The sequence below is a fragment of the Rhagoletis pomonella genome, unplaced genomic scaffold (assembly GCF_013731165.1).
Source record: "Rhagoletis pomonella isolate Grant_MI unplaced genomic scaffold, Rhpom_1.0 Rhpom_scaffold_00003, whole genome shotgun sequence".
Classification (NCBI taxonomy): Eukaryota; Metazoa; Arthropoda; class Insecta; order Diptera; family Tephritidae; genus Rhagoletis; species Rhagoletis pomonella.
In genome coordinates this window covers 85,758,296-85,768,295 of record NW_023458557.1, presented here as the reverse complement: position 1 = coordinate 85,768,295, position 10,000 = coordinate 85,758,296, and the positions used below count along the sequence as shown (strand labels likewise).

At 33.5% G+C, this 10,000-nt stretch overlaps 1 protein-coding gene and 1 long non-coding RNA gene across 2 annotated transcripts in view; one reads left to right on the top strand and one right to left on the bottom strand.

Annotated features, from left to right (window-relative positions):
- Nucleotides 1-10,000, top strand: part of LOC118735705 (tyrosine-protein phosphatase Lar) — a gene marked incomplete at its 3' end in the record, with an annotated part of 988,245 nt that overhangs the window by 232,777 nt on the left and 745,468 nt on the right. The window contains 1 exon segment of the mRNA XM_036465626.1: nucleotides 8,003-8,078.
- LOC118735708 overlaps nucleotides 7,506-10,000 on the bottom strand; it is a 54,797-nt gene continuing 52,302 nt past the window's right edge. The window contains exon 3 of the long non-coding RNA XR_004992631.1: nucleotides 7,506-7,886. This is a non-coding gene — a long non-coding RNA (uncharacterized LOC118735708). The remainder of the gene's footprint in view (nucleotides 7,887-10,000) is intronic.

The window sequence follows — 10,000 nt, the reverse complement described above, 5'->3', positions numbered from 1 at the left end:
TGTCTGGATCCCACGCGCGAGTGAATTGATACTTATTCTTCCAATTATTAAATAATAGGAAAGAATTATGCTTGTCTTAACCTTAATCAGCAATACTCTCCCTTCGTATGTCGCTTTTCCATTTCACCGATGCTGCGTTTACATTCAACCGAGCACAAAAAAGGTTCACTTCAGAGAAATATATTTTACTCACTAACTATCCTTATCAAGTGCTACGAGATCGATCGTATCTACATACATATATTTGCGATACTGTTGTTGGTTCAAGTTGCAGGACAAGAAACGAAATTAAGGAGCGGGTGACAACAAGGTATGACTGCTGCGTCTTTGGCAATCAAACTCAAAGAGTCAAGCTACTGGAGGGCGACGCGGCACGGTCATATTGGTATTTTTGACAAGTTTATCAAATCAGTGAAACAATCAGATTAAATACCTCATGCGACATACCTCAAGAAAAGCTTTAAGGTGAAGTTTTTTTCTATACGGGATTGGAGGAGGTTCAAGACAGTCGAGTTGAATTCCACTGAAATCTGTACGGACGGATCCAAAATGGACTGCGCTCAGGGTGCTGGGGTGTTCTTTGAAACGTTGAATATCTTTCTCTCGTTCTGACTACCGAACCTTGCTGGCATTTTCCAAGTGGAAGTACTGGGAATTCGAAAGAGCCTGTGAAGCTTTAGAGAAAAATTTCGTAGGAGTACATTTTCTCAGATAGCCCTGCGGAACTTCTGGCACATTCCTCACCGCTAACTAAGTATAAAACCGTGAGAGATTGCAAATGTGCGTTAAGCTCGACGCTCGAGTTAATAGCCTTTTCTCTCAGCTGGGCTACCGGTCATAGGAAACGTACACGGAACTGAGACGGCTGATGAGTTGATGAATCTCTTGATGAATCATCAAAAGGGAATTGCATGCAATTCGCACGTATGGCTGATACACATTGGAACAAGCTTTAAACCTGCAAAACCGTATTATGACAAAACCGACGAATCGCGAATGCAGATAAAATCAAGGATTACAGAGAAGGCAAAATGGTGCTTTCAGCAGTAATTGGGCGCGTGGCTTCTACCAACTAACCAACCAACCCACCTTGGCTATGAATTAATTGCTTAGGTTTATAATTTCGAGTAGACGTTCGGGTCCGGTTGTGTACCAGTACTTCACAACTGTCTATTAGACTTGTCTTCTGTAGCACTACATACAATTTGCTGAAAAAGAATCAAGAAGATTGTTCGTTAAGGTGACACAGTATATAAGATATCCTTCTAACATGCGGACATACATACACACCTGCTTCGAAATAAAATGCTGCAGGATATTACAAACAACAAAAAAAAAAAAAAACGAAAAATAAGTAACCAAACTACGTGTTGCAATAAAGCCAACACGTGACAAAATATTTAACAGAGTAAAAGCAATGAAAGGATACCAAGCAAATCTAAATCCACATGCATGTAGTTTTACATACGAGTACATAAGCAAATACAGCAAAAAAGATACGCAAAACACGCATTTTCGCCAATACAAAATGAGCAAACGAAAAAAACACAAAAACCTTACTTAGGCTAAAAGACGAGCATACAAGTTTTGTTTTTTTTTTTTTGGTTTTCATGTCTCATGTGTGGCTTATGAAAAGCGGGTGGAAAGCGAGAAATCCGCCGGAAGTCAAATACAACAGAACTCAAATTGCCTGCCAAGTAGCTAACCAAGCGAATTAAGTAACTAAAACGGCAGCAGAATAAGCAAGAAAATGCAGGGGCTTGCATATCAACATGTTCGCGTGTGGGTGTATGCATGATTTGCGGCATACAAAACTGTCATATTTTGTATGTAATTTTTTTTGATGGAATATAAACGAAAAATAATATGCGTCAAATAGCAGCGGCGGGACAAAGCATATGCATGTGTGTGGTGTGGGTGCGTAAAGATGAGCTTACAGCTGTCAGGCAGAGCGTGTGATGAGGTGAGGCAGCAACAGCAGCAGCAGCAGCAGTAGCAGTAGCAGGAGACATAAGCTGCGTGCGTGGGGGCTGCGTAATTCACAGGCGTATGCGTGACAGATTAGATTATGCTAACGCAAATAGTACAGCAGCCACCACGCTGGTCTGGTATACTAAGGCTACCGCAATTTAAAATATGTCACGCAGTATGTTAACGCATGTGCGATATTTTGCAATATGAAAGAGAAAAAATAGGTATATACTCAAATACTTAAATGTATGTTGTTGGTATGTACGCACACTAGGGTGTAAAAAAAAAAGTTAAAATGTAAAGCTCTCACCACCTAGAATTTTTCAAAGTGGGAAAAATACCCGAATTTTTCTGTTTACAAATAAAATGATTTAGAACTAACTGCCCTACAGCCCATGATGTTTTCCATGTCTTTTATACATGCACTTTCGACCAAAAGTGGATGAATTGTGGTTTGTTTTTAATATTTACAATGTTTTTCCAGCTAAAACTTTTTTGCTATTTTTTGATAAAAATGTGGTTCATGCTTTAACAAAAACCATATAAATCACACTTTCAAACTTTATACAGAATTTTGAAAAATTCCACAAATTTGTATCTCAACTTCGAACTTTTTAACCAGATTTTTTATAAAATTTTTAGGTATGCAGTTAACAGGCTTCTAAACATTTAGTAAAATATGTGCAAGTTTGAAGCGGCTAAAAAATCGCATTGATTTTTAATATAATTTTTATTTTTTTTTTGTGACGACATTTTGAATTTTTTTTTTCCATATAAGCATGCATTTCTTGTGGGAGAATATTCGCAAGATCGCTTTCAAACAAAAAATAAAAAAGTCAGCAACAGATTTTGTAAATTTCCCTATTTATATTAAAAAAAAAGCCGTGAGCAAAAAAAATATTAAAAGTCAATGCGATTTTCAGCTGCTCAAAACTTGTAATTATTTCACTAAAATTTTATAAGCCTGTTAACTAAATACCCAAAAATTTTATAAAAATTCTGTATTAATTCGGTATAAAGTTTGAAAGTGTGACATATATAGTTTTCGTTAAAGCATGCGCCATATTTTTTATAAAAAAATATTGCTTGAAAAACATTGTAAATATTAAAAACAAAACACCGCCTGTGTATAGGGAAAAACAACTTTTTCTATAAATGGTATAGAAATCTGGAAAATCTATATTTTTCGATCGGAAAACTCTGTTTCTCTTCATGAAACTTCCAATCGTATTATTGTTGTTTATTTTTTAATACTATTTTTATACTATTTTAATACTATTTACTCCCATTGCATTTCTTGGAGGTTTTGGGGGAACTATAAAAAATAGTTGATAAGTATAAAAAAATGCTTACATAAAAAATTGGGTATTATTGCTGGAAGTCTCCCAAAGAGAGTAGTTTCTCAATCGAAAAATATTGATTTTCAAGATTTTCATACCATTTCTACGAAAATGTGTTTTTTCCCCATAAAAAATACATGGAAAACTTCATGAGCTAACTACCTGAAAGCCAATTATAATTTTTTCAAACAAAAAATATGGGTAATTTTCCATTTAGAAAAATCCCAGGGGCTGAAAGCTTAACATTTTAAACTTTGTTATCCCCCGTATAGATTTTTGAGCCACCCTAATTTATGTACATACTTATGCTTGTAATAAAATACAAGCGTTTCCGCCGGCGACAAAACACGTCACGTAGACAAGAGTTTTATACTTACATACATATCTACAAACATGCATACGCCCAATACTTGTATGTACATATGTATATACCAAATTCATATGAGCCTCGCACTGATAATCGCAATAATAAGCATTTTCATATTTGGTTGCTACTCGAAGATTGTTTCTGCTCCCGCAAATATGTATACTAATCAGTTTCGCATCTCCCATTTTCTCACCTGAAAAAAAATTCTAAAAAAAAAAACAAAGCTTTATGATGTATTATTAGGCTTGTTGGTGGCTTATTATTTTGCCTGTTTGCTGTGAGTGTAGGGTGGGTGGGGTTGGCGAAGTTCCGGGTTAACAATCGCAAAATTTTGTACGCCTGCTTACCAATTTTTTACATTTCTAATATCTTTTTTCATATTCATGAAAACTTAAAATGCATGCAGCTCACTTTCGTGTACATATGTACGTACGAGGGGAGGCTGAAAAGTTTTGAGCCGAAGGTATTAAAATAGCTGATAGAAATGTATAACAACTTTACTTTTCTATATAATCTCGCTCTTCAAGGCACTTCTTACATTTATCATAAAGGGCTTTGAACCCAGTGAAAAACTATTCGCCGTCTATGTCTTCGAAATGCCACCCTCATTTATTCTTCACTCAAAAATCTTTGTCTTCGGAGGTTTTTATTCAAATTGTTGTTGTGGTTGTTTTTTTTTTTTAATCTAGGCTCGGCCCAGACACATGTTGCAGGTCGCGCAGTGTGCATTGTCTTTCGAAAACTGGACTCCTTTGGCCTCCGCGTTTCTCGACAACCACTTGACGCACTTTTGTCAACAATATGGCTTTATAGTCTCCGTTCATTGCAGTTGTTTTAGGAAGATATATAGTCGATGAAAAGAATAACTTCACTATTTTTGTAGTCTCGGAACATACCAGTGTTGTGACGACAGCTTTGATGATGCAATAGGCAGAAACAAAAATTATCATTATCATTACCATTACCACTTTCATTCGAGTACATAGCGCCGATCGACCTTTTAGCTAAAGAGAGGCAGAAGATATTGCAGGCGAAAGAACTGGGAAAAGGCAGGCCGAAAAGAAAACCAAAAGCAGATTGCTGAGCAAATGAAACTAATTCCGCATCTGCACTGCTGGCTAGGCCGCTCACCCGGAGAGGTGGGTTATTTCCTTACTCGATTCTTGACCGGTCACGGATACTTTAGAGTGTACCTGCACAAAATGGGGAAAGTGACGCGCCCACACTGCGTTTACTCCTTACATGTAGATGTTGAAAACATCGCACTCTTTTTCTTCGAGCGCTGTGAGTCCACAACAAGCGGCGATTCGAGAGAAAAGTCGGCCCCGTTGCACCCGAAAAAATCGTTTCCAAAATGCTGACTGATCAAAAATCATGGGACGCGGTCACGACTTTCATACCGAGATCATACTGCGGCGCAAGAAAATTGGTGTGGACAATGAGGAGATTAAAAGCAGAGGTGCCCAAAACGATCACAATTTACGATGACCGCTAAGGTAGAAAGCGGTTCGCGCAATTAGGAAAAGAGAAGACGAGCCAATAGTTAGAAGCGGCTTCACACCCTTTCCTCACCGCCCAAAAAAAAAAAAAAAAATAATTACATATTATCATTATCACTATCATTATAATAATCATAAATATCATTTTCATTACCGTTACCATTATCATTATCATCATAATTATCATTATCATTATCGTTTTCAATAGCATTACCATTACCAATATTAAACTCTTCACGCGGGATCTAACATAATCCTAAGTCAAGTAATATTCAAAACAGATATCAAATTATTATTAAAGTTATTTAGCGGCGCCGCTGAAAGTATTGGCTTCATCAGATCCTTGAAGTTATTTACATAGAAATTTATATTTCCATATTAAAGAGTTATTTACTCGCATCGCGCATCTTTGGTTGGTTGTAAAATGTATCTTTACTTAAAGAAATAGGCACATATTTATTTATTCATACAAATAAACTCTTTTACGCACATTTGCCTCTACTAAAATTTTCAATGTCGTCTTTTATGTATACTTACATACATACCTAGTTATTATAAATTTTTGATGCTTCGCCATTATGCGTGTATGCAAAATTTTAAAGTCATAAAAAAGTTTACCCACACTTTTTCGTCTTACGATTACATAGTTCCACGTTCGCTGCCTAAAACCCTTTAACACACTTGGTACAGTTTTTGTTCATACACCTACTTATACATATGTAAGTGTGCATACATTTCACATTCTATGTACGGGAATGTATAAACATATCTCCGTATTTGGTAATATTGTTTTAATTTACTACTTTGTGGCACAAATGTTCATAATTATGCCATAACCATTGAAAAGTTAGCCAATCACAGTCACAGCGAGTCACAACAAATACCCAAAAGCAAGCTGGCAAAATGTTTGGAGTTTATTGCATTTTCTACACGCGCTGAGTAAGCATAGGGTTTAAATGTTGTTTATTAATATACATGCGCTCGATGGGGCATCGAAGAAGAGGATCACAGCAAAATAATTCGCAAAATGTGCACTAGTTTAGAAGCTTTACGTTTAAGTTTCGCCCGTCTGAAATCAAATAAATAAAATCATCAAAACGTCGGAGTATTCATACTTTTGACGCTGACTTTATTTTGTTTATAGTTATGATGGCACATATTTTTAGGCAATTTTAGAGTTAACTCACCCCAGGAAACTAAATGAAACGAACATTTTTCGGTTGTTTTAATTTTCAAATAGTGTAATCAATATTGCTTTGTTACGTATTCGTATTACATACATACTACTAAGTAAGTAAGTCATGTATTTTCACAACCCCATGAGCTATTCAATATCATAATAATTACATTTGCATTTGAGTTGCACTCAGGTATAAGCATATGTATGTACATTAGACTGCATCACTATCACTCCCCATACAAAAAAAAAAAAATCGGTACTATTTTTCCATTGGAATTATGAAATCTATTATATTTTAAGACGTCCACCAAAATATTTCGGCAAAATATTAAGATTTAAGTGAGCAGGACCGATTGGAAAATAACTCAAAAAATGGAGTTTTTTTTTTTGAATAAAAATAGTTTCTTAAAGATTTTTTATTTTTTTTTGAAAAAATCCCCCCAATTGAAAAAACGGTTTAAGCTTAAAAATACTGCAGAAAAATATTAAAAAAAAAAAAATAAAAAAAAAATGAACGGAATCGTAAGTATGAGATTTTTGATGCTGTTTTTTAACTTGTTTCAAAAATTGGTATAAGAAAAACTTGGAGAACTGAATCTAAACTCTTCCGATTTAGACTTAAGAGGTGTCATTGGAAAGGTATTTTCTCATCCTTTTTATTCCTTTGCTAATAAACTCATTCAAAGGATGAAAGAGAAAGGTAGGATGAACGAACGTAATTCATATTTCAAAAAAAAAAAATAAAAAAATGGGACCCGAATGAATTTTTTTTTTACAGAAATAAAAACAGTGTGAAAATACCTTTTTACTGAGATTCCATAAGGCTAAATCAGAATAGTTTTGGCTCAGTTATTCGAGTTTTTCGTAAATCAATCTTTGAAAAAAGCAAAAAAAAAAACAGCATCAAAACTTTCATTCTTACGATTCCGTTGAAAAGATTTTGAAATTTTTTTATGCAGATTTTTTAAGCTTAATCTCTTTTGTCATCTGAGGGGGCTTTCTTTTAAACAGTTATTTAAGAAACTATTTATATTCATAAAAAACTCAATGGCGGAAAAACCGCAACTTTTTTTGGTGATGCAATCTAATGTACATATATAATTACATTGATAAAATTATCTAAAATTACATAATTATGAACTGTAAAATAACTTTAAAAAATTCTCGCTTGACACTTGTTTTTACAATACTTTTTTTTTTTTTGTATTCACTTAATTTCCACATCCATCAGTCTTTGAGCAAGTTGGCAGCTCTCGCCGTCCCTTGCACAGCCAGCGTGCGTCTATAGAAAAGTTTGCTGAAATATGAAGCTGTTTTTCTCTTAATTGCGCGCTTAATTATTCAAAGTTGACTTTTGCATTGCATTAATGTCCAACATGTTTTTGGCAGCGATTCACCTGGCTTTAAATAAAATTTATATATTTGCAAAGTTGATTAACGGCGCTTGCTGTGGAGCTTTTGAGCGCAAATTTACGCTGGCATTGGTTGCCGATAGGTGCATTGAGTCCTTAGCTTTTTATGTTCAAGAACTGCAAAGATAAGAAAAGATGAAAATGTAGGCATTTTTGTGAATAAATATTTGTTGAAGAAAATCGTCAATGTGCATATTAAGCTTTAAAAATACGTTTTTTATATCTCTTTATAGGTGTGGCTCGATGAAAAATTTACAAAGAATCTTACAGCAACAGCAGCAACTAAAGTGGTTTGAACCAGTTTCATGCGTGAGTATTGTTTTTTTTTTTAAATATCTCTTATAAATTTGTGACTGTAATGCGTTTTCTTAAAACTTTTTTGGCGCGAACTTGCAAATGCTTCAAAGCAATAAAAAAGTGTTTGCTCAGATAATGAACCGTATATCATTAAACCAAGTGATTGCTTCAATGAATAACCTTAAAATAAAATAAAAACCCAGAAGAAAAAAATCATTAATTTCAAAGCAGAAATATTTGCATGTATGAAAAGTATTAGTCGCTGCTTATGTCGGATATTCACTGGCCATTAAATAGCAAAAAATTTGATGACAAATTTAGGCACTAAATAAGTACTACTTTTGACAGTACCCTAATAAAAATAGTGATTGAGTTTCTTTCTACTTTGCATATTTTAAAAGACTAATTATTTCGTAATCTCAATGACTAGTACAACTTCGACATTATGCTAACATAAATTGAAAATTTAACTTTTCCCAAGGTTGCTAGGATAATCATTTTAAGTTTACGGCATGAGAAAGATCTATTTACATGAAACATGGAACACAAACATTTTTTAGCAAAAACGATATGTACAAAATATAATGCTGGATTTCCACTGGGCAATAAATTAAAAAAAGTGTAATGACAAAATTTTCTTTTAAATAATTATTATTGCTGCTTTTTAATGCCACTACGTTTATTATATTTGTCGTTAGATCTGTTTCCATATAAAATATTTTTAAACTGCGCTAACTTTTACGCCATAAGACGAATAGCGCATTTCCACTAGACAATCCGATTATAAAAATTTGCGTGTCAAAGTCCGGCATTAAATATTATGCGTTTTATTACGTTAAAAATAAAAAAACTACGTTATGTTGAAAATTGAAATGCATAATGAAAACTTAACATAACATCGGATTTGCACTGAGTATTAAATATTAAAAAAATTCCAAGTAATTGAAAATACAAGTAATTAAGTCTGTTTCCACATGCAATTTGTTTAAAGATAGACAATTTTTCGTAATTTTGTCATAACATAATTAAAAAAGTGCTAATAGTAACAATAATATGTTAATAGCCAGTATCACGAAAGCAATTTAAGTGAAAAATTACTTTTTCATTTGAATTTAATATGGAAACTGACAGAATTAAAAAAAAAAAAATTGTTCCCTTAAATGGCTGGTGAAAGCGGCATTTTAAAAAGTTATTTAATGAAACTCCAATTAAGTTCCAGTAGAAATACGCTATTACGCAGATATTAACTGACTAATGGCACAGTTTCTTTGCATCCAATGAAAAAACTGAATTCAAATGCGTGTAACTAATATCGATAAACATTGCAACAATAACAACATCAATAAAATGATCGATACAGATTTCAACAGGTTAAAAATAACTCGATAGTTGCAATCAAAAAATTTATATAGTACACATGGCATATAAAATAAAAAATTTATCGATAACGATACATGTCAATATTAGCAGCGGTACAGATAAATATGTCGATATCGATATTTTAAAATATTTATTCAGTAAATTTTCCACCAATAACACCAATCAAGTTATCGATAATGATTTTCACAAGTTAATAATAATAATAATTGCACCTATAACAACATCCATCAAATTATCGATAAATTTCGTTAAATATATCGATATTGATCTGTTTTTAAACATTTTTATATCAGTTAAAATCGACAAAAATATGTATGATTGCTTTTTCTGATGACGAATCTGTAGCCTGATTTTAAAAATACAATATGGCGGGCAAAAAAATTAAAATCGATTTGATTCGCTTGAAACGTTTTTCTCGGGAGTTTTTGTGGTCGCTGATTATGAATCTGACGTCAGATTGGAAACCCTGAAAATGGCGGGCTCAATATCGCGTCATAAACAACGAAAAAATAAAATAAAAATTACAGTCGATTAGATTCGCTTAAAACTTTACA